Source organism: Schistocerca gregaria, chromosome 6 (genome assembly GCF_023897955.1).
Source record: "Schistocerca gregaria isolate iqSchGreg1 chromosome 6, iqSchGreg1.2, whole genome shotgun sequence".
NCBI classification, from domain to species: Eukaryota; Metazoa; Arthropoda; class Insecta; order Orthoptera; family Acrididae; genus Schistocerca; species Schistocerca gregaria.
In genome coordinates this window covers 66,423,959-66,444,300 of record NC_064925.1, presented here as the reverse complement: position 1 = coordinate 66,444,300, position 20,342 = coordinate 66,423,959, and the positions used below count along the sequence as shown (strand labels likewise).

General features: G+C 43.6%; 1 protein-coding gene across 1 annotated transcript in view; it reads left to right on the top strand.

The window, feature by feature from the left end:
* LOC126278105 (uncharacterized) overlaps positions 1-20,342 on the top strand; it is a 1,197,991-nt gene that overhangs the window by 1,147,572 nt on the left and 30,077 nt on the right. The window lies entirely within an intron of this gene.

The following is a 20,342-nucleotide window of genomic DNA, read 5'->3' as shown; positions in this document are numbered from 1 at the left end:
CGCTGTTCCGTGCGTGTGATCATTGCTTGTACAGCCCTCTCGCAGTGTCCGGAGCAAGTATGGTGGGCCTGACACACCGGTGTCAATGTGTTCTTTTTTCCATTTCCAGGAGTGTATTTTATGCACACTTTCACGAGGCAACGAGTGCTTATTATTAGCAAAGAAAGTGTAAGAAACGTATCAGGCTTCTAACCGTACTGTGATGATTTCAGATTGTGAATAATTAATGTAAATATTTAGCCTCTAGTCATCTAGATTACTTCTTCAGCCTGCTGAAATATTCTGTTGATATCAGCTAACGGCAAACGCATGTGTGTGTGTGTGTGTGTGTGTGTGTGTGTGTGAGTGTGTGTGTGTGTGTGTGTGTGTGTGTGTGTGCGTGGGTGCGTGTGTTTGGAGCAGTGGAGTGTTAAATTGTGACAAGATTAACATTTCTCCTTTCCACCCAAATCAGTTATGTAATGTCCACACCCGCATCACAGACCATCGCAACAGGTATTTATTGTATAATATTTATTTTTTCATAATACCGGTATTTCACATCAATCGTCGTTACGACCATTCATCTCTAACACACAGTCATGGATATCATCTAATAGTAACACCGTAAAATAGCAAGAAGTATCTATAAAGCAGAAATATTAGTGTCACTTGAGAAATGCAGAATTTTTTTAATACGTGTTTCTTCTTTACTAAGACGCTATGGTTAAATTAGTAAGTTATGCTGCTGAGAGGGTATAAATCCGTCCAAGGATGGCACACGCTGTTGAAATACCAATAAAGATTAGTAACAGACTGATCTTTCGCAGCAGGGGTCATTGGTATAACCTGTATGAGAATTTTGGTGTTACGGATTCGTCGGTGGAAAAAGATGATATAAAACTACTGAAATCGAACAAGTTGAAATATCGCAAGAGGGATATATACTACTAAGAGGCTTTGAGACACGGAAAGAAACTAAGTGGATTGCACCACGGTGAGACAGCAATTCAGAAATTCAGATATTGTATCGTGAAACGTAAGACCGAACAGACTGGTGCGTAGAATTTCCTTACACCAGACTGTCGTCTTGGAAAAATCATTCGATAATGTAAAATGGTGCAAGGTCTTCCAGAGTTCTGAGAAATATAGACGGAAACTACAGGAAAAGACTTCTAATACACAATATGTAAAAGAAACGCGGGGGAACAAGGAGAATAGAAGCCCAAACACCAAGTGTCTAACACAGGGAGATAACATTTCTTCCCTAACTTCCAATCCAAACATCGAAGAACCAGTGACGTACATAAAAGAAAAATGGAATATTGGGACTAAAAAGTTCCATGTAACTCGACATAAATAACAAGTTTCACTGGTGACATTATCACTCTGAGTGAAAGTGAAGAAGTGTTAAATAACGTTTTGAGTAGAATGAACAGTCTGTTGAGTATAGATTATGAATGTGAGGAATCCGAACAAAGAGAACAGTAATGAGTAGTTGCAGAAATGAGATTAGCCTTAAACTTTACATCAAAACTGACTAATAAGCAGACGAAATTAAAGGCTTCTGCTATCTGGGGTGCAAAGTAACACATGACGGACGAACGAGTTAAGGAGGAAATAAATAGCAGATTAGAACCACCAGAGAGGACATTCCTTGTCATGAGACGCTCCAAAGAAACTGGTATAGGCATGCGTATTCAAATACAGAGATACTTAAACAGGAGGGATACGACGTTGCGGTCGGCAATGCCTATATAAGACGAGAAGTGTCTGTCGCAGCTGTTACATCGGCTAATGCTGCCACAATGGCAGTCTGAACGTGCGATGAGACAAGGAATCTCCGACGTAGCGATGAAGTGAGGAATTTCCCGTATGACCATTTCACGAGTATACCTTGAATATCAAGAATCCCGTAAAACATCAAATCCTCGATATCGCTGCGGGTGCAAAGAGCTCCTACAAGAACCGGACCAACGACAACTGAAGAGAATCGTTTAGCGTGACACAACTGCAACCCCTCCGCAAATTGCCTCAGATTTCTATCAACAATTGTCAGCTTGCAAACCATTCACGGAAACATAATCGGTATGGCCTTTCGGAGTCGAAGGCCCACTCGTACACCCTTGATGACTGCGCAAAGAATCTACGCCTCGTCTGGGCACGTCAGCACCCACATTGGACTGTTGATGATTGGAAACATGTTTCCTGGTCAGACGAGTCTCATTTACAATTGTATGGCGAGGACATAAGTATACGGGTATGGAGATAAGCTCATGAATCCATGGACCCTGCATGTCAGGGGGTGGGGGCTGTTCAAGCTAGTGGAGGCTATGTCATGGTGTGGGTATAGTGCAGTTGCAGTCGTATTGGGCCCCTGTTACGGCTAGATACGACTCTGACAGGTGAGACGTCTGACCACCTGCATCCATTTATATCCTGCGCCTTCAGACAGACTTGGGCGATTCCAGCAGGACAATGGCACACCCCACACGTCCAGAATTGCTACAGAATGCATCCAGGAACACTCTTCTGTATTTTAACTCTTCTGATGGCCACCAAACTCTCCATAAATAACATCGTTGAGCTTATCTGGGATGTAGTGCAACGTGTTGTTCAGAAGAGATCTCTACCACTCGTATTCTTACTGATTTATGGACAGCCGTGCAGAATTGTTTCTGTTCCCCCGTCATGGTGCAGCCCTTCTGCGTGCTCGCGGGGACCTTACACGATATTAAACCAGTGTACCAATTTCTTTGGCTCTTCAGTGTAGTATCAAGCATCGTCCTCAATTTGAGGAGCAAATTTCTAAGACTGTATATTTTGAGTACAGTATTGTGTGGCAGTTAATCACAGAGTCTGCGAAAACCACAAGTGACGAAAATCGAAACGTTTGGGACGTGGCGTCATAGAAAGATGTTGAAAATTAGCTACATTCAGGAGGTGAGGAGTTACGAGGTACTCCGAAGAATCGCCGAAGAAAGGAACGTATGCAAAAACGCTAACGAGAAGGAGGGACAAGATGATAGGAAATGTGTTATGAGATCTGAAAATAAATTCCGTGGTATTAGAGAGAGCGGTAGAGGATAAAAGCTGTTTGGAATACAGACTGGTATATATGCTACAAATAACTGAGGATGTAAGGTGCAAGTGCAACTTTGAGAGGAAGAGGTTGGCGTCAAGGAGGAATTCGTGGGTGGCCGTATCGAGCCAGCTAGGAGACTTATAAAGGAAAAAAAGGAAGAGAAATATGGTGGCGGAAAACACCCAAACTGAGCTTCTGCATAGAAAAGAGGAACCCTGGAGTGAATGTTACAAGGAGTATTACATCTCAAAAAGAGGCATAGGTTGGACAGATGTTGGAAGAGATGTTTGTCGTTTCGTCGGAGTAAGATGAGGAATGCCTACAGGTTGGAGGCTTTGGAGGACGTCTTGATAATAATGCGGTTGTTTATGCAGTTAGGAGGGACTTAAATTTGCGGTCAGTGCACAGTCAGTATCGCGGATTGCTGACTGAAGAGGCCCATGTTCAGAGTGTTGCATTGCCCTCATGTTCGTGCCGTCATAACAAACACTCAACTACCGAGAAAACTGTACAGCACATCCTGAGAGCCAATAAATTAAAGAAAAGAATAAATGGTCAAGGTCAGTTGTATGGGAAGTGAAGGAAATGTGAACGTTAGAAGCGTTGGAGTGAAATTAACGGAAAATAATTAATAATCGACTCTTATGAAGGAAGGGGAGCTATGGTAAGAGCACATAAGACTTCGACGATTTTTTAGAATAGTAGAATGTTGATGAAGTGGAAATCCAGGTGATATTGGCATTAGAAAGAGTAGATCGGCCATCTTAGGATTTAGAGGGGGGACAGAGTAAAGATTTTACATTTGTGGTTGTTGTATAATACCGGTAACACCCACACCTGTACCGTAAACAGTTCAACCGTCAACTATAACTTCATACGTCTTCTCTAATCACAGATGAAATTATAAGTGAAATTTTTGACATTAAGCCAGTAATCTGCGCATCGTTTTAAGAAAAGTTTCCGTTCCATGCATCTCAACGTTTATGATGTCAGCTTACCGAAATGTGTGTTGTATAACGTTATAGCTTTGTATGCACATTGAATGGTGAGTGTGGATACCGCAAGTCACTTTGCGTCACGACGTATACGCAGCTTGTAACGTGTCTCATTGTGTTAAATTTTCAAAGTCATTATAGTTCGGTATGAATTTCTTATGACAGCATTTTATATATCTATGTTCCACTGAGATGCAAACTTTAATGACGCATTTAACTTTCGGATGATGCGTCACTGTGTGTCTTTGCCAATTAAAATAGGGGTATGGAACTTCAAAAATGTATAGAAAGAACTACTACAGTAAGGAACAAAGGAACAGGAAGTAACTGACAGAAATACGTAAAGAGACGAACAAAAGTTATGTATTCAGTCTCTGACTGATTTACAGCAGCTAGGCACGAATTCCTCTCCTGTGCCGAATCCCTCATTTTATAATATCAGTAGCACTTGCGGCCTACGTCCTAAATTATCTGCTGGGTGTTTTCCAATCACAATTATCCTCTACAATTTTTCACCTTTACAGCTCCCTCTAGTACCAGTTCTACCATCCTGTCCCTTCTTCTTGTCAGTGTTTTCCATATATTCCTTTCATCGACGATTTTGCGGAGAACCTCCTCGTTCCGTACTTTATCAGTCCACCTAATATTCAACATTCTTCTGTAGTACCACATCTCAGATACTTCGATTATCTTCTTTTCCTGTTTTCCCAAAGTTTATTTTCACTAACGAAAAATTCCGTTTTCCAAATGTATATTCTCAGAAATTTCTACCTCCAATTATGGTCTATGTTTGATAATAGTAGACTTGTCTTGGCCAGGAATGTCCTCTTTGCCAGCACTTTTCTGCTTTTTGTGTCTTCCTTACTCTTTCCGTCATCGACTATTTTGCTGCCTAGGTAGCAGAATTCCTTAACTTCATCTACTTCGTCATAATCAATACTTACGTTAAGTTTACCGCTGCTCTCATTCCTGGTACTTCTCAGTACATTCGGCTATCTTCAATTTACTCTCAGCCCATATTCTATGCTAATTAGACTGTCCATTCCATTTAGCAGGTCATGTAATTCACTTTCATGAGGACAGCAGTGTTATCAGCAAATCTTATCATTGATATCCATCCACATACAATTTAAATCCAACTCTAGAACTTTTCTTTTATTTCCATCACTCCTTTTTCGATATATAAATTAAACAGTAGGAGTGAAAGACTACATCCTTTTTAATCCGAACACTACGTTCTTGTCGCCCGCTCTTATCGTCCGATCTTATTATTCCCTCTTGGCTCTGTACACATTGTGTATTACTCTTCACTTCCTATAGCTTGCCCCTATTTTTCTCAGAATTTCAAACATCTCGCATCATTTTACATTGTCGAACGCTCTCTCCAGGACAACAAGGTGTCTTGGTTTCTCTACAGTCTTGCTTCCATTATCAACTGCGTATGTGGTGCCTTTACCTTTCCTAAGGCCAAACTGATCATATACGACATCCATTATTTTCTTTTCACATCATTTTGTATATTATTCCTGTCAGCAACTTGAATGCATAAGCAGTTAAGCTGGTTGTGAATAATTCTCGCACTTGTCGGCTCTTGCAGTATTCTCAATTGTGTAGATGACATTTATTCCGAAAGTCAGATGCTAAATCATCAGAACCATACATTCGGCCAACCACTTGAAAAGTCACGTAGTTCTCACTTCCCGCAATGCTCTTACAACTTTTTGTGATATGTTATCTATCCCTTCTCTCTTATTCGGTCTTAAGTCTCCCAAACTGGCTGACCATGATGTGATCTACCTGAAATCTTCCAGTATTCTGGGGCCTTTCCCAAGTATACCTCATCCTCTTGTGATTCGTAAACCAAATACTCTTTATTACTAGCCGAAATTTGTTGAAAGCCTCAATTAATCTGTCTCTTTTCTACTGTCAAGCCCGAATTCTACCGTAACCTTGTCTTCTACTACTTTCCCTACAACCACATTCAACTTCTCTGTGTGCTGTGATAGTCCTTCCAACAACTATTTCTTCTTCAATTTCTTCGCATTCTTCATGCAGGCATTTCGTCCTAGCTTCCCTGCACTTTCTATTGGTTACATTCTTAAGTGATGCAATGAATTCTTCGGAGTTAGATTTTTTGTACCTATGTTATTTCACCTTCTTTGATTGGCCATTTTAGCTTATTGAACTATTGATATTGTAAAATATATAGCTTCGGAGCACTTCAAGAGTATCGCTATATTCCTTAGCACTTCCGAATCCCACTTCTCGGCGTGTGGAATCTGTTTAACTTCAGCCTTCTCTTGATCACTACTGAATTGTGAGTTTTAGTCTACATCTGCTCCTGGCTACGCATTGGAACGCTGTGCATGTTTTTGGAATTTCTGGCTGACCATGGTTTAATCTTAAATCTTCCTGACTTCTCCGGCTTTTTCCAAGCACACCTTCTCCTCTTGTGATTCATGAAGAGAATATTCGTTATTACTAGCTAAAATTTGTTGTAGACGTCAAATAATATGTCTCTTTCCTACTATCAAGCCCATATTGTCCCGTGACCATATTTTCTGTTACTTTTCTCACAAACGCATTCCAATTTTCCATGACTTATATTTTCATCTTCCTTTACGTAATGAAATTACCCATTCACTATCTACATATACTTTTTGTCACTCTTCACCTTCTGCTTGTGACATCGGCATGTACACCTGAACTATCTTTGATCGTGTCGGTTTATTGCCTTTTATGATGACCCACTATCACAAAACACATTACAATAACTCACTGTCTGCCCTCTCTTTCCATTGGAACGAATCCTACTCCTATTATACTATATTCAGCTAGATCCCAAATATATTTAGATTGAAAATTAGCATTTCCCATTTCAGATTTTGTATCTTTTGCACCACGTTCAGACTTCTGACACCCCATGCCCCGTCTTGTGGAACGTTATCTTTTCGTCCATTATTGAATCTTTGTCTCATTATCACCTTCCCCTTGGTTGTCCCCTCACAGAGCGCCAAAATAGGGACTAGTACGGAATCTCCTGCCAATGGAGAGACCATTCTGACACTTTCTCAATTACAGGCCACATATCCTGTGGATACACCTTCCCCTCGGCAGTCCACTCGCGGAAAGCCAAAATTCGGGCTACCCCAGAATATTTTGCCAGTGGAGAGATCGTCATGACATTTTTTCGATTACAGGCCACGTGTCCTGTGGATACAATTAATGTGTCTATATTGCCGTACATCCCACTGCCTTCTGCTTCCTCACGCCGTTGATAATAATTGATTATACCGTCACTAGGTGTCGTTTCCCACCGCAAAGGCAAGAAAGGACATTGAAACTCTGTCCACTTCTTCGTTCTCTTTTACGAGGCCGTTGCCTGAATGAGGTCGACTACTTATACTGGATGTCTTTGACCGGCGTTGCTTAATATTTCCATGGAAAATGTAATCGGTGGCTTGGTTCAAATCCGGGACTCGGGACGTTCTGATAACTAATCAAAGACGCTACCCCGAGACGACGGGTTATCGAGACAAGTAATTCCCAATCCAATGCAGATATAAGGTAGCATCACCTAAAGCATTCCTCCTAACCGAAGTACCGTCATATGAACGTTAGTTTCGTGAAAGAAGTAGGCGATGTGGTGTGTCTTACCAGTGCTTATTGAATATTCTTTGGCATGTACGCACACTCGTCCTAATGGTCTGCTGTCAAACGAGAGGGTGACGCATTGTTGGCAGATTTCACTCGCTATTATCGGTTTGGAAATAACACGATAATGACGAGGAAGATAAGAGTAAATATAGTTTTGAAGTATATATACAAAAGTCCTGGTTTTCTCTCTCCGGAACCTGGTCAGTCTACTGATCCATAAAGTAGCGGCTGCTGTAGGTGACTGCTGGACTACTTACTCTCTTTCGGCCAGAAGTGCCTGCAACTCGAAACTCTCTCCACGTATGTGAAACAATGCTGCGAGCAATACCAAAATACTGGGCTACACTTGCCACACCTCGTCCTTCTAGATTTCCAGCGATGCTTCGTCGCGTGAAGTTACACAGCCGTTGTTTTCGCGCCATGTTGTAGTGACACATACGGTGTATTTACCTATTCATTCAGCTGACTGTTTTTGCGGGACCAACGCCACCTGGAGCTGTAATCACATCTACTTCATTTGCCAGTACTTTTATTCATTTCCACCGAGAGATACTATGTTACGCTACTGTACTTACGTTTCGCAGAGTTGTTGTTCTTGTAGTCTTCAGTCCTGAGACTGGTTGTTTGATGCAGCTCTCCATGCTACTGTATGCTTTGCAAGCTTTTTCATCTCCCAGTATCTACTGCAACTTACATCCTTCTGAATATGTTTAGTGTATTCATCTCTTGGTCTCCCTCTACGATTTTTTCCCTCCACGCTGCCCTCCAATACTAAATTGGTGATCCCTTGATGCCTCGCCGTCAACGAACACCAGGCCGTCAGTATTTAGATCACTGCTGCGGTCCGGAGTTACAGTCTGTTACCCAGTGCGTCACGGAGTCGAAGTTGCAGTTACAGTCTCTAGCTCAGAATCAGACACCCCGGGTGTACAAGCGGACCATCTTGCGTTAAGTTTCAACTATTACGAATGAATAAAGCGGTGAATATATGCTTGCAGTTTTTGTTATAGGAAGTAAATTCCGGCCATCACACAACATCCTCTCTTTGTTTTCCGTGGTACAGCTCTGCAGAGAAAACGAGAAGACACAGAACTTAGAATGATGGCAAATCTTTGGGAGATACAGATCAGTTGTTGTTCTTGTGGTATTCAGTCTTGAGACCTGTTTGATGCAGCTCTCCATGCTACTCTACCCTGTGCAAGTTTCATCTCCCAGTACCTACTGCAACCTACATCCTTCTGAATCTGCTTAGTTTATTCATCTCTTGGTCTCCCTCTACGATTTTTACCTTCCACGCTGCCCTCCAATGCAAAAGTGGTGGTCCTTTGATGCCTCAGAACATGTCCTACCAACCGATCCCTTCTTTTAGTGAAATTGTGCGATAAGCTCCTCTTCTCCCTAGTTCTAGTCAATACCTCCTCATCAGTTATGTGATCTACCCATCTAATATTCAGCATTCTTCTGTAGCACCACATTTCGAAAGCTTCTATTCTCTTCTTGTCCAAACTAATTATCGTCCATATTTCACTCTCATACATGGCTACGCTCTTTAGAAATACTTTCAGAAACAACTTCCTGACACTTAAATCTATACTCGATGTTAACAAATTTCTCTTCCTGAGAAACGCTTTCCTTGCCATTGCCAGTCTGCATTTTATATCCTCTCTGTTTCGTCCATCATCAGTTATTTTGCTCCCCAAGTAGCAAAACTACTTTACTACTTGAAGTGTCTCATTTCCTAATGTAATTCCCTCAGCATCAACCGACTTAATTTGACTACATACCATTATCCTCGTTTTGCTTTTGTTGATGTTCATTTTATATCCTCCTTTCAAGACACTATTCATTCTGTTCAACTGCTCTTCTTTGCTGTCTCTGACTGAATTACAATGTCATCGGCGAACCTCAATGTTTTTATTTCTGCCCCATGGATTTCAACTCCTACTCCGAACTTTTCTTTTGTTTCTTTTACTGCTTGCTGAATATACAGATTGAATGGCATCGGGGAGAGGCTACAACCCTGTCTCACTCCCTTCCCAACAACTGCTTCCCTTTTAGGTCCCTCGACTCTTATAACTGCCATCTGGTTTCTGTACAAATTGTAAATAGCCCTTCGCTCGATGTATTTTAACCCTGCCACCTCCTGACTTGAAAGTGTGTGTTCCAGTCAAAAGCTTTCTCTAAGTCTACAAATGCTACAAACGTAGGTTTGGCTTTCCCTAACCTAGCTTCTAAGATACGTCGTAGGGTCAGTATTGCCTCTGCCTCACGTGTTCCGATATTTCTACGGAATGGAAACTGATATTCTCCGAGGTCGGCTTCTACTAGTTTTTCCATCTGTCTGTAAAGAATTCGCGTTAGTGTCTTGCAGCCGTGACTTATTAAACTGATAGTTCGGTAACACCTGCTTTGTATAGGATTGGAATTATCATATTTTTCTTGAAGTCTGAGGGTATTTCGCCTGTCTCATACATCTTGCTCACCAGATGGTAGAGTTGTTGTGTCATGTTTTGCAGAGTAGTGTGTATGTAATATTAAAAATCCTTTTTTAGTTGCCCATGGGAGACGATACATAGACTACAAGAAACTGCTGGCGGGTCACCGTTTTAGCGGTTTAGTGTTACAGATTCCGAAAGTGCCGTGTCTCGCTTCCTCTGACCTCCCGTCCGCGCCTGCAGATAACAGCGGCGCACTCCTGCCGCCGGCCCCGCGACGCCAGTGAGAGCCGGGCACAGCTGAGGAGGCGTTGCTCATTTCCACGACGGCCCCCGCGCCGCGGCTCCTCGCGTCGGCGCCCTCCTCAGAACTCATTACACGCTGAATGCGGCCGCGTCTCGGCAGCGCAGGTCGAGCAGACGTCCAATTCGGCTAAAAACCAATAATCCGGCCACTCGGGCGCTGGCTGCCGGTCGCTCGGCCCGGAGCTGCTCCTTTCTTGTCTCGCCGCTCCCTTTTCTTACTTCTTCCAGTCGTCTGCTGGCATGCTGGCTGGGCATTTATAAATGTACCAGCCGAGCCGACTCCCCTTGACGGTAATTTACTACCGCGGAAAATACAATCCTCGTCGGAATCCCGAGGGACGTCTATCGTTTAATGGAGTAGCAACTTCCTTCCAGCTGGAACTTCCTGGACCGGAGATTTCCTCATTTCGTTTCTGCTGCACGACGCAAGTTTTCGGCCATCCTTTCTCTCGCGTTTCTTTTCTTTACATTCGTCACGAAATCCGCTACTCGTTTATCAGTACTGTCTCTGTTCGTGCTCCATATTGTTCTCTGACTGCTTCCTACTTCCAACCCTATCTTCGTAAATCGTTACCCATTTAAACCCTTTGCATCATCTATATCCTGGATCATAGTCTGATGCTCATATTAAAAAAAAAGGATTTAATATGTTATTGCTCTCAAGTGTATATCAGCTTGCAGCGGTACAACTGTTGCTTTGATGATGCCAATTAAGAAACATCAATGATTGTTTGAAACGTGTACAGGTTTAAATTAATAGAATTTCATTTTCATATTTAATATTTAGGGTGTCCGTTAATTTCTATCGCTATATGGTGTTGTACAGGGTGGTACAGCTGAGTATACCGCTGTTATGAAACCTGCAACACCTGACATGTGAAAGATTTTGAAATTCTCTCGTTTTCCAGGCCCAAACTACTAGTCCCACAGAGAAAAATAAGCCCGGTCTTACTGTGGGAAATATAACGCAGTTGAGTTATAAACTGGGATACATTTCCACTAGAGACTGTAGCTCTCGAATTATTCAAGAAAAACGCACAAAAGTGGCCTTCAAGCGCGTTTTTCTTCAGTAATTTGAAAACCATGTCCTCCAGATGAAACGTATCCAAAGAGCAAAGCTTAAATTTACTAAAAGAGGGTCCTGTTCATTTCTTTCTGTACGATGAATGGTTTGCATTTAACGAGAGTGGTTTTTGAATGCATTGTGGGATGCATAAGACCCATATGTCGGGGCACCTTGATGACCCTCATACATTTTCTGACTAACAAAGTGAAGCACCCACACAATAGTGGGTATCAAAGTATTTTCCTAAAAAAATATTCAAATGTGTGTGAAATCTTATGGGACTTAGCTGCTAAGGTTATCGGTCCCTAACCTTACTCACTACTTAACCTAAATTAGCCTAAGGACAAACACACACACACACACACACACACACACACACACACACACACACACACATGCCCAAGTGAGGACTCGAACCTCCGCCGGGACCAGCCGCACAGTCAATGACTGCAGCGCCTTAGACCGCTCGGCTGTAATTTCCTACAAGTAGACATCATTGGAGCAGCGATTGTAAATAATTATAGAGTTGCAATTTTCTGTGACAGGTATAGTGGTTACCAGAGACCATTAGTGTTCCTACCAGGCCTGGTAGGGTGTACAGCGGGATGAACGATGTCAGATGTTGAGCGACAGCTGTAGAGGACATGGAAATGCCACGTACTCGTGTAAGATACCGTTATCAGCATTCAGCAGAGTGCTTGAAGGGGTCGCTGTAGATCCTGCATTTGGCCAGCTGATCAAATCATGCAGTATCATGATTTATGAGCACTTACATGTAAGGGTCTCCTGATGTTGGACAACAAGAGAACGCCAAGGCAAGCATATTCGTCAAGGTGTCAGTCGGCCACATTTGACCACCGCAGTGTAGGATTCCAGTGTTATGTACAAAACACAAGGTAATTGCTTCAAATCTCCGCCTGACATCAGAGAACATGTAAAAGAACACCTGCCACACTCTGCGTCATTTTACACCGTTGGTCAGAGACCAGCGGCCACCAAGTTAGGGAACTACAACTCACGCACAGACTGCCGCTAGCACCACGAAACAAACATCTGCGTGTGGAACCGTGGCTGGGGAGCATAGGATGTTGATGAAAGGCGTCGCATTGTATTCTTCGATGGGTGATGCATCTGCACTACACCAGATGACCTTAGTCAGCGAGTATGATGGCGACCTAGGAAGTGTTCGAATTTTTCCAGTTTTTTGGAAAGACACATCGGTGTTATTTCTGGCGTCTTGGTGTGAGGACTCAATGGGTATATAAACTCCTGTAAATTGAAATAAGAACACCATGAATTCATTGTCCCAGGAAGGGGAAACTTTATTGACACATTCCTCGGGTCAGATACATCACATGATCACACTGACAGAACCACAGGCACACAGACACAGGCAACAGAGGATGCACAATGCCGGCAGTAGTACAGTGTATATCCACCTTTCGCAGCAATGCAGGCTGCTATTCTCCCATGGAGACGATCGTAGAGATGCTGGATGTAGTCCTGTGGAACGGCTTGCCATGCCATTTCCACCTGGCGCCTCAGTTGAACCAGCGTTCGTGCTGGACGTGCAGACCGCGTGAGACGACGCTTCATCCAGTCCCAAACATGCTCAATGGGGGACAGATCCGGAGATCTTGCTGGCCAGGGTAGTTGACTTACACCTTCTAGAGCACGTTGGGTGGCAGGGGATACATGAGGACGTGCATTGTCCTGTTGGAACAGCAAGTTCCCTTGCCGGTCTCGGAATGGTAGAACGATGGGTTAGATGACGGTTTGGATGTACCGTGCACTATTCAGTGTCCCCTCGACGATCACCAGAGGTGTACGGCCAGTGTAGGAGATCGCTCCCCACACCATGATGCCGGGTGTTGGCCCTCTGTGCCTCGGTCGTATGCAGTCCTGATTGTGGCGCTCACGTGCACGGCGCCAAACACGCATAAGACCATCATTGGCACCAAGGCAGAAGCGACTCTAATCGCTGAAGACGACACGTCTCCATTCGTCCCTCCATTCACGCCTGTCGCGACACCACTGGAGGCGGGCTGCACGATGTTGGGGCGTGCGGATGACGGCCTAACGCTGTGCGGGACCGTAGCCCAGCTTCATGGAGACGGTTGCGAATGGTTGTCGCCGATACCCCAGTAGGAACAGTGTCCCTAATTTGCTGGGAAGTGGCGGTGCGGTCCCCTACGGCACTGCGTAGGATCCTACGGTCTTGGCGTGTATCCGTGCGTCGCTGCGGTGCGGTCCCAGGTCGACGGGCACGTGCACCTTCCACCGACCACTGGCGACAACATCGATGTACTGTGGAGACCTCACGCCCCACGTGTTGAGCAATTCGGCGGTACGTTCACCCGGCCTCCCGCATGCCCACTATACGCCCTCGCTCAAATTCCGTCAACTGCACATACGGTTCACGTCCACGCTGTCGCGGCATACTACCAGTGTTAAAGACTGCTATGGAGCTCCGTATGCGACGGCAAACTGGCTGACACTGACGGCGGCGGTGAACAAATGCTGCGCAGCTAGCGCCATTCGACGGCCAACACCGCGGTTCCTGGTGTGTCCGCTGTGCCGTGCGTGTGATCAGTGCTTGTACAGCCCTCTCGCAGTGTCCGGAGCAAGTATGGTGGGTCTTACACACCGGTGTCAATGTGTTCTTTTTTCCATTTCCAGGAGTGTAGATTCGGCATGGCTCAATATTTCTGCAGCGTGCTTCCAACGACTTGTTGAGTCGACGTCATGTCGAGGTGTTGCAATACGCTGAGCAGGAGGAGGTCTGACACGATGTTACGAGACCTTCCGTGACTTTTGCCACCTCAGTGTATTTCAGTCACTGTGACATGGTGTTGGTTTAACTGGGACTGTATTTGGAATCTATTGGGATTCTGAATTCTGTTTTGTACCATCACTAAGAGGCTCCTCATTGTTCGAGATAACATCAGCCACATGTCTCCTGATTTGTGATACATTGGGACACCCTATAGAACCCTGTTTATGTGATACATTGGACTGAACCTAACAGACCAAAATTATCAGCTGGAAACATGACACTAATACCGTGTCACACAGCGTCAGGCCTTGATAGTAGCATGAATTCAGCGAGGATTGAATTCTATAATCTCTTTAGAACGCTGTATGCAAGTGATGCACTGTGTGACTGGATCTCGAAAAGTACCAAATTGCAGGAAAGTTCATTGCTACGTTCCACTCACTGTTCCAGTTCGTTCAGGGCAGTTATTATGGCATTAAAATCCGGCGATATACAGGGCCACGTGAGATGTCATGTAGTGCGTGTTCGTTAAACGTGGAATGTATTAATACAGCTCAGGTATGACTGATGTTGTCATCTTTAAAGACGAGAATGTCCAGGTCGTACTGATCATGAAGATGTGAAAGGGAGACTGACACTTGGTCACTTGTTCTCTTGAATTGAACATCCCGGTGCATTTTCTAGGTAACCTGAATGAGTGGTCTCAAGTTATGGTGCAAGAAGTGCCCCTGAACATCACAGAACCACCCCTGTCTGAGGTACTGTCCCCTCACACAGCGGAGTCAACGGGTGTTCGGTAGACCGGAAATGGAAAGTTATTATCCATCGACAATGCTGCACGCCTTCAAATACTTACCACTGTTTGTTTCGTTTCGTAAATTGAATATGTGAATCTTCATTTTCCATTACAATGCATTTTATCAAGGCAACGGCTACATATGTGAAATTCATTCAGTTCCCTTCGCAATGACACCTCAGAGACTCATTTAAACGAACCTGCATTCGGGTAGAATCTTTCCATTGAAAAGTTTCTTACGCCGTGTTACATGGCTGAGAGTGCTACATAATTTTTACAGAAATGTTGGAGAATCCGCGTTGAGGCACCAACAGATCGGGTAAGTGAATCACGGTGTTTTCATGGAATGGTTCATACATGAGAGCTCCATTCTATCATTGAGTCACGCCTACAAGTAGATCCATATTACGGCGTTGATGCCATGCAACCGACTTCCAAACACAAACCACTTCACTTCAATGATGTAGGAATGAACGTAACCACCTGGCACCATTTCTACACTATCGTATATGGAATGCTGCGCGGTTCCTATGTGGGTATGTAAGCACCGACATGGAGGCAAGGTGTTACTGTGGTATTCGTGTTTTTTCGGCGTGCGGCCTATGGCATACCATATGCGTCTAAAAAGGGCCTAAGCGGTGTTATTCTATGCTTGATTTCCGAAGTACAAACACCTGTATATATTCGTCAGAGAATGAAGACTGTCTGTGAGGCAGTATGTCTGTCGAAAACCAACTGCGAAAAAGGGTGCTACTGTTTTATGACAGCACATATTCCCATATCACAAATGTCGTAAACCAAAAATTTCGCCCACTCCATTAAGACAAACTCGAGTATCTGCCCATAGTCCTGATCTCTCTCCATACGGTTATCTCGCCTCTGGTTCCTCAAAAAAGCTGTAAGAATCGACGATTCTTGTCGGAGAAAGATATGAAGCACACAGTTACGGATTTCTGCACAAAGCAGGACAGGGCATTTTACCAAACAAGTATCATCAACAGTCCAGGCGATTTTGCCTGATAGGTACACTGGTTCTAAAGTGTATGACCTTCGAACGGAATTTTTTTGATCGCCTCTCATAAAATCTCTGCAGTACACCGTGAGACTGTGCAAGGTTTGAAATCTTTTACACAAGGTTCAATCAAGTATGGCATGAAGAGCCAGAAAGACGGAAACATGATGTAGACGGCAGTACAAAAACCTGCTCCAAATTCTGGGACCTTAGAAAAGTTAAATGGAAAGTCTCCTAAATGACTATACCAATAAATAACTTCATGCTATGAATATTCCACTCTTACGCTTGAACCAGGACGATAGAACTGCCTGGTTAACAATTAAAATTTAAATACCGGACATATATATTTCCAACATTTTTCAACGTCTCTAACTAGAGAACTGCTTCAAATGTTGGGGTGGCCTGTTGTAACATTTCCGCTGCTGCTGAAATTATTGCAGAATATTACATTCTATCAATGTGCTCCTATAACTGCATACTACAGAACTGTGAAACGTGGGTTTATACGTGAACCACGACTGCAGACTTGTACCTATAAACAAACAAAAAATTATATTGCTTGAGGATTTCGCGACGTGCTAATTGTAAATACAGTTCTCGGGCGAGACGTCCGATGTCTTTCTGAAGACTCCACAATATTTCGTCGGGCGCAACTGGCGGACATCTTTAGGTGTAGCGCACCTGAAGATGTCGGTCAGTTGCGCCGACGAAAGAGTCTGGAGTTTTCACAGCGACATCCAACGTCTCGCCCGTGAATCATATTTACAAGCAAAAAAAAAAAAAATAAATAAATAAATAAAAAATTACGTGACTTTTTTGAGGTGGTAAATGTTACTACTTTATATGTAGAAGGACTGCGAAGACTATTCAGTTAATGAGACGTGAAGACAGATAAGCTCCGTGTAAGGGCAGAGAAAGTACGGCGTAGAACGCGATCCGTCCTTCCTTCCTGCTGGTGGCGGGATATCGCGAGTGGTCCGTTGTAATTATACAGGAGGACATTGAAATTCATACCATCTACGCGGAAGGAGCAAAAGGTTTCACGAATAGCATTAAAAACCGGTATTATGTATTATTCCGCCGGAACAACAGAATGGGTTTGCGGGAGGTAGCGAAATGGAAAAAAAAGAGAGAAGGCGAAAGCGTGGAGAGAGGAAGAAGTCGACGCCGTATTTGAATGCGAAATACATGGCGGAGTTGCGCTTTTACATAAACCGTGACTTGGAGAACAAAGTCTTTGGCCGCGCGATGTACGATTATGATGCAGGCGGGGCCGCGGCCTATCTTGCGGCATTAGCATTCGAGGCGTAGGGTGGCTAGCGGGTTGCCTACCGCGGAGGGGTAGCTCGCCTGCTGCAAGTGGCGGTCAGGGTTCCCTGTGGCCGGCTCGAGATACGGCGGAGAAGGACAACGTGGTGACGTCACACAGTAGCGGGTCAAGCAAGTGCAGCGGTGCGACGCCCGCTTACCAATGGGCACAACGTCACTTCGACAACTGGATGAATAACGTAACTCTCAGTTCCAGATGGATTCTAGACTATGTTAATGATTTTTGTGTGGGACTTTCTGCTTACAACTGACACCCTATCTGTTGTTTCTCCGAGAGCATCTTTTTTGATCAATTCCCTAGCTTACAAGAGATGTGATAGCGGAATTATGATGTTTATTGGTATCTGCTGCCAGATTGTAGCCACTCCAGTACACTGTGTGGAATAGCAAACATTCTCCCTATTTCCTGGCTTTTGGGATTGATGAAATAGCTTACTCTTCTTATGGATTCTGCTTGGTGTACGTTATTTCTTTCTTTTGATTATATAATCGAAAGCGCTTCAATTTTCGTTGACAGTAGTTATTGATATTCAGGTCTCGTAAACTGACATACGGCCGGGACAGCGACATGTTGACCTCATTCCCCTCCATATCCGCCTTCCAAGCCCTGATCGGGTGGAGTTTAGTTTAATTGTTGGTATGTCCTTAAATTATACTATGTGTCTGTAATTCAGTACTACGAGGCACATTTCGTACTAAACGAGATAATCACGTGTGGCGGCAGTTAGTGGCCACTGGTGTGCAATGTCGCATCGTTTCTTCTCAGCCCGGTAATCCTGCAGTGAGTGTGATCTTTACTGAACAGTAACAGGCGATGGAGGAATTACGAAGTGATCAGAAATGAGTGACCTCTGACACTGACAAAGTAAATTGGTCTTACTGTATACTGTGATATTTGGTTGATGAGACTGTAGTCAATGCCAGTGTAATCTTCATCGAAATGAAAGCAGAAAGTGGATTGGCTTTGAAGGCATTTAGAGCTGGTACTACTGCAGTGTTTTTGGACGTAATAGCTTGTTTGCTAACAACGACAGCAAATGAAGCACAGTGCCTTCCATAGGCTTAACGGATAAATGGCCCTGCAAAGATAACGTCTGTAAGGTTTGTAATGTGTAGAACAGTAAGGTTCCTCTATCGTATTAAATGATTGTATCAGACATGTGTTGGACTCAGCACGAGTAAGAATAAGAATTGTTGTGTAGACTAATATAAAAGTCATTAACCCCTTATTTTACAGTGATTAAGAAGCGCTATAGAACTACGATACTAATTCGGACTACTCATATAGTGGGAAACGAAGTAGTACAGAAGCACCTGACGGGAGTGGAAACGACTTAATACACGAAGGAACGTGGATAATCCTTATGTTACTGGGTAGAGTTCTGCCGATGTGATTGTAACAAGTAGCCCTCGCTTTGGTGGGACGCCAGATTGTGATGGGAATTACGACTTCTGATACTTTCCGTTTACATAGAAAATTTGAGGGCTACGAATGCAGAATGTTTGCTAACAATGGCGTATGATAACGTTGCTACTCGGGTTCAGAATCATTCGAAGAACAAGAAAAACAACCCACCGCTACATCGAGTGCTTTGCTAGTACAATCTGCAACCCTGCTGGCTAAAATGTCTGGTTCACTACAAAAGCAGCCCATTCTATTACCACTGCACTGATTTACGTGAAGACGCACTCCCTACAGACTTCATAAACTTTCTTTATAGGTCTTTCCTACCTCTAAGCCTCTGAGTCGTTGGGTCTAGCAGATGTATAGAAAAAATGAAAATATATTTCATTTGACAGTAAATATTATTTATGTATAAATAGCATTCTCGGTAATACATGGCACTCTTCTAAGGTTCGTGATTATTTTACCGAATGTTATGATTCTTTTGTTACTTTTAGAGAAAGTGATTCACTCAATTTAATACTCTGGAATCTCGAAGAGATTACCACAGAAACGATGGACCAGAGATAGCAACCAAAATGTGACTTATTTGGGGGCGAAAACTGTTACTCGAAATGCTTGCAGGATTTCTTCCATGTTACAAATATGTGTACAAAACTAGCTGAATATATTAAAAGATGTGAATGGAAAAAAAAAATTGCTTTAGGTTTTCTGAAAGAGACATAGGAAGCAAAATGCACAGTACCTGGGTTGGCAGGACATCTGATTAGGTGTACCTGCAATGAAAAATCAAACATATTTACTCTGATGCTGTATTTGCGATAAGGCAATATCGTTCTTTCATTATTGATAGCCTAAACTGTGCTGATACCCCTCCACAGTTTGTTAGTGTGGGTTGCCTACATTAAGGGGCAAGCATACGTTCAGGAGCAAACCTGTGATTCTATTGACAGGTCCTTGATCTGTTGTTCTACTAAGAGGATTGTTGTCCCCTTGGAATAACCCTTCCTTTTGATTGACAGGCCACTAACGCATTGTTCCCCCACTCATTCGTCCGCAGCTCCTAATCATGCGGTAGCGTTCTCTTCAAGCGCCCAGTTTTGATTCCCGGTGGGGTCAGGGATTTTCTCTGCCACGTGATGACTGGGTGTTGTGTGATGTCCTTAGGTTTGTTAGGTTTAAGTGGTTCTAAGTTCTAGGGGACCGATGACCATAGATGTTAAGTCCCATAGTGTTCAGAGCCATTTGAAAGCCCACTCATTCCCCTGCCCCTTCTCCCACCCCTCCCCCTTCTCCACCTCCAATCCTCCTCGGAACTCCTCTTCGTAATACAAACACACTTTTCATATCAATTCGATTGGATAAGTAATTAAATCGATCAATTACTTAACTGCTCCCCTCTGCAAAACCTCCCAGCCACGTCTCTCCCCTCCACTGGAAAATTGGTGGGAAAAATACGCAGATAATTAGCTATTTGGCGGGAAATCGACTGCAGTGA